Here is a 5,368-nt window from a genome sequence, read left to right on the forward strand (position 1 = left end):
ATTGTGTAATTCCTGTTATTTCAGTGAACACGTGGTTTTACTCTTCTGCAGGTTTTCTGTACTGTAAGCTCATCTATGACTTCTTGTTATTCAGGAAATGTGTTTAAGAATTCTTCCCAAGAGATAAACAACTGCTGAATGTAGCTTCTCTCTCCAAATCTGAGCCAGGCTTCTAATCACTTCTTAAAAGCGGTGGCTTTATCTTTATGCAAATAAGATGCTAAAGTCCTACATCATCGGACTTGATTGTCTACACTTAATTTCTCTTTTGTTTGTGTACCTGTATCTCTGTATTACTTAGAAGGAAATTTACTCAACTTCTTTTTTTTTTTTTTTTTTTAAATTGGGGAATTGTGTGATGGGAACAGACAAGTTGCTGTCCTTTTGTTCCTCAGTCTAGTTGTGGAGGATGTTGCTTCACTGACCCATGTTGGTATCATCATTGCGCTCTTCCGGGTGAGGCAGATAGGTCGCCGGCCTCTGGGCGGCCGCTCACGATAGCTCTTGGCAGCTCACATCAGCTGCCGGCAACACACGGTAGCTTACGGCAGCCCACTACAGCTTCACTGCAGCCTACACCGTCTCAGGCAACTCAAGGCAGCCCAGCTCCAGGTTAAGCTGTTATTCACCATCTTAGCTGTAGAGGGCAGTGTCACTGGTTGTCATGTGGGATCCAAACCGGGGCCCTGCTGCTCAGAGCCAGCATCCCAAGCCAGCTCTTAACCAATGTGCCACTCAGCCAGTCCACTCGACTTCTTCTTTATGAGCTGAACTAACACTGATATTATTGCACACAATACTAAGGGAATCGTTATCAGTTAGTTCAAGCACTGATGATATGGAATTAAGGTCTAGGAAAATGTTGGGTATAACAAAATGGGTAGTTACACAGGCACAATGGATATTCACAGTAATTTTGTCCAGATGAAAGATTGGAAAATATATTTAGATAAGTATAAAAATATAAAGAATCATTTTTATAAAGCAGGCTTAGTATAATTAAAGGTATAAAATCCAAATTTTTCATAACACATGACAACTAAAAGCACCGACATGGCTCCCTGCAAATCATTTTCAAAATAATATAGAAAACACTTTCCATAAATTACACTCAACACAAGACAAAGCATCACTTCTTTTTTTTCTTATAGACAAACCTAGGGTCCCTACATAGTAGGACAAAAATATTTTTTTGAAAGTTAAATAACTATGAAATTATTAACTAAACAGTATATGAGAAAAGAGTATCTGGGGGAGAAAACATGCAAAGGTCCTGAGGTCGGGGCACATCTGTCTTACTGTGATGACAGGAAGGAGGTCAGTGTGTCTGGGACAGAGTGAGAGATGGCAGAGTAGTAGGAGATGAAGTCAGAGAGTAAAGGATGAGAGAGCTAAGTAAGGATGGGGAGAAGGGGACTGAGATCACGTGAGGCCTTGTAGGTTGTTGCAAGGGTCTCTGCTTTTAGCCTCAGGAGAAGAAGCCAATGGAGCGTTTCAGTGAAGAAATAACATGACCTCTTTTTATAAAGTCCCGTTTGATGGCTGTGTTGAGAATAAATTGCAAGCAGTAATAAGAGCAGGGAGAACAGACAGCATAGTGTCGCTGTGATTGTTTAGGCAAACGTGATGATGGCTTTGGTTCAGGATGCTATTCTGACATTGATCATGGCCAACGGAAGGTTGTAGTTATTTTTTTTTCCTGCATGAATGCTTATAATAATAATTTTCAAATTTATATAGTTAAGTTATTTGAATAGATAATACACCCATGTTTGAAAAATTTTTAAACAAGAAAAGTCTTACTTCCTCTCCTTGACCCCAATGAGACAAGTTCACATTATCTCCATCCAAATCCATCCCATATAGTCACTTTTCTTTCTCGTGGACTCTTTCAGAGTGTCTTTCAGTAATCATTAGCAAATAAAAATGATACTCTCCCACCCATCCATTTGTACATGAAAGGCAGAATACTATGGGCACTGCTCTATCGCTTGCTTATTTTTTTCACATAATGTTATTATCCTGAAGATTTTTACCTACTAGTACTCAGAAATATTCCTGATACTTTTTAATGGTTTCATAATACTCTATTTTATTAACGTACAACAGTTTAATTCTCTGTTAAGGGGCATTTAGGTTGTTTTCACATCAATTTTGCAATGTGTATCCTTGTATAGACGTGATAGTTAAATTTAAAAATTTGTTTCTAAAAATATTTAAATAAAAATAATACAGCACTAAAAGTTTCAAATATATACACATGATAGATACTGAGATGCTCAGCCCAGACCCCATCTTCAGGATGGATGTACCCATTCCCTAGGTGCTGGGAATGTGGACTCTTAATGGAATGGTTGTTGAGTCCCTCACTAGGAATTGCCTCTGGCCCCTTTCCTAGGCTGCCGCCTGTGACCAGTGACAGTCTGAGGAGGGCTGCAAAGGCCCAGACTTCTTGCCTCGATGTACAAAGCTCCAAAGGGCCACCTAAGTTCCAGAGTGCTCTGTAGGCTCCACTCAGGTCTAAGATATGGCCCCGGTGGGCAGCTTCTCTGCCATCTAATTCTGCCACCCTCACTTACTTACAGGTGTTTCCCAAGAACATTTCCAATAAATGTTCTGCACACAATTTTATGTCTCACAATGTGTTTTCTGAGAACCTGGTTTAAGACAAGGCATTTAAACTTGATGAAGTCTGAGTTTGTAGGACTAAGGGTAGGCTGTCACCATGTTCATGATTTATTTACTTAACATTTAAAATATTGTGATAATATTTTTATCTTTCAGATCATTTTTTGGTCTGAAAACTTATTTTTCCTTCAGTTTTTTTTGTTTATTAGGTATAATTTACATATATTAAAATTCATAGTTTTTAGGTAAATAATTCTATGTATGTTGATGAACTTACAGTTATGTAATCACCACCCAATCAAAATATAGAACAGTTAATTCCATCATCCGAAAAAATTCCCTTGAGCTCTTCGTTGAAGTATCTGTTCAAATATACTGACAATTTTTTTTAAAATGGTTTGTTTGCTTTCTTATTACTGAGATTAGAGACATTTTAAATATTCTGGGTATCAGTCTTTGATCAGATATACAGAGTGTACCCAATAACAAAAGATGAATACAAGTCATGTGTATACATTTTTTTGGCATCCCGGTATATTTTACAAATATTTTCTCTCAGTCCAAAGCTTGAATTTTTATTTTACTAAGAGTTCTTTTGAAGAGCTGTCATGTAATTTTTAAAAACTAAAATACCTGGCTCATTATTTTTACTATTTTCAGTATATAGTACTAATCTGTTATTACAGAGTAATAGGCAATAAAAATGTGCATAAATGCAGACGTTTTTAGCATATGATGTAATTCTTCTAGGAGAAAAGCAGAAGGAAAGCTGACCTCCAATGGAGGTCAGCTATTGGAAAAGTTCCTTGTAAAGGAGTCACAGAGTACAATAAGTTCTTAATAGTATTTGTAAACTTGAATGCAATTAAAAGGGGACACTGATGGACATTTCATTTATATCAAAATTTAAGTTATTCTCCTTGTTGTGTATTTCCAGATCATTTTTTTTCTTTCCTTTTGGGTCTTCAAGGAAATAAAAATTGAGGACTGATCTGACTTAAGATGGAGAAATAAAGGTGCAACTGAGAATATCTTTTCCCTAAAATAGAACAAAATGAACAAAAAAAAGAGGAAAATATGGTAACAAAATGGACAGCATCAGTCCACCGAGGGAACAGTCATGACCAAATGACAAAACTAATGGCCTGGAGACTAAGGAATGGAGGTGGTTTGGGGGTGCACCTCAACACAGCCAACCTCCTAACCTCAATCTTAATCCTAAATTTGGAGAAAAGTAGATATTATTCTCTTTTACTTTTTCAGAGTCAGGAATTTTAGAAACTGATGCTGGGGAGAAATGGTTAAATTATGAGTATTGGGTCTGACATTTTCAGGAACAGTAAGAGATAAAGGAAAAAAAAAACCAAAGTTCAGTGGCTTCTTTTTAGGGGAATGGGATACACATACCCAATTGAATAGAATGAACCTTGATAAAGGACTCTTGTTTTTAAAAGAGCAAAAACAAAAACTTCTTCATTGTGGAACATTTCAAACATATTCAAAAAGGAGAGAATAATATAATGCACTACCATGCACCCATTATCCAAACTTAATAAAGATCAACAACGGTTGTCAATATTGTTCCATCAATACTGTCACCCACTCCATCTTTTCTTATATTTGGAGCTTGTGGAGGGTAGTTTCCAGATCAATCATTTTTGTACCAACAACAGGGCTATTACATAGCAGGTATTCAATCGAGTTTGCTAAGTGAGTCGATTAATCAATGAATGAATCAATCTCCATTTAGACACACCATTCTGCTTCCCAGAAAGTAAGTCTGCCTTTAACAAAAGATGAATATTATATATGATGACTGTGATAATAGGTAAATACATGCAAAGGGCCACATTTCATTGAAACATGTTCAAGAATAAGCATTGTGAAGATAATCAGCATAACATTATGGGTTCTTCTTAAATGGGAAAGATAGCTTTGCTACTGGAAACCTTCCTAAGCTAATAGGGCCTGAGGAACACTGCTGGAGGCTAAAAGGTGGCAGAATTAAAATGCTCAGGCCTGAATTCACCATGACAACTAACTGCTGAGACACCAGCCTGTATACCTACTAACATACTAATGTACTAACTTAAAATATGCTTTTTAATAGAAATGTCAGATTCAAATTGATGTAATTTTACCCTTTTTGATCATGAATTTTCTTTTCTGAAAAAACCAATGGTATTAAGAAGTGTGTATTGTACACACACACACACACACACACATATATATATATATATATATATATATATATATATATATATACGCCCTATGAACTACAAAGGCAAATATAAACATACACAATTACATCATTTTTGCCATTTATTTCCCAAATACTTCAGAGGCCAGCTCTATTTGGGACCAAATGCATAACCCCCAATATAGTTTTTAAAAACATGAATATATGATACCAGAATCTCTAATATGTCAACTGATAAGTGATTACCTAGATAATCTAGTAAATCATCTAGATATTTAGCTCATTCTATACTAAACACCTAAATATTTTGATATATGATGATGTTCTTAAGGACACTATTACCATTACATAAAAAGGTCTGAGGCCATATTTGCTCTAAAGAAGCAGTCATTTCTCCCAAGACAAATGTTAATAGTTGGAAGCGATTACAATTAGAATGGAATTTAAGTATTCAGAAGAGAATCTACATGTCTACTTATGGGAAATTGGTGGCATAAATGAGAGTGAGATGTGGGTCATCAGAGCAGGAGGTATTTTAAA

Source organism: Hipposideros armiger, unplaced genomic scaffold (assembly GCF_001890085.2).
Source record: "Hipposideros armiger isolate ML-2016 unplaced genomic scaffold, ASM189008v1 scaffold_1659, whole genome shotgun sequence".
Lineage (NCBI taxonomy): Eukaryota > Metazoa > Chordata > Mammalia > Chiroptera > Hipposideridae > Hipposideros > Hipposideros armiger.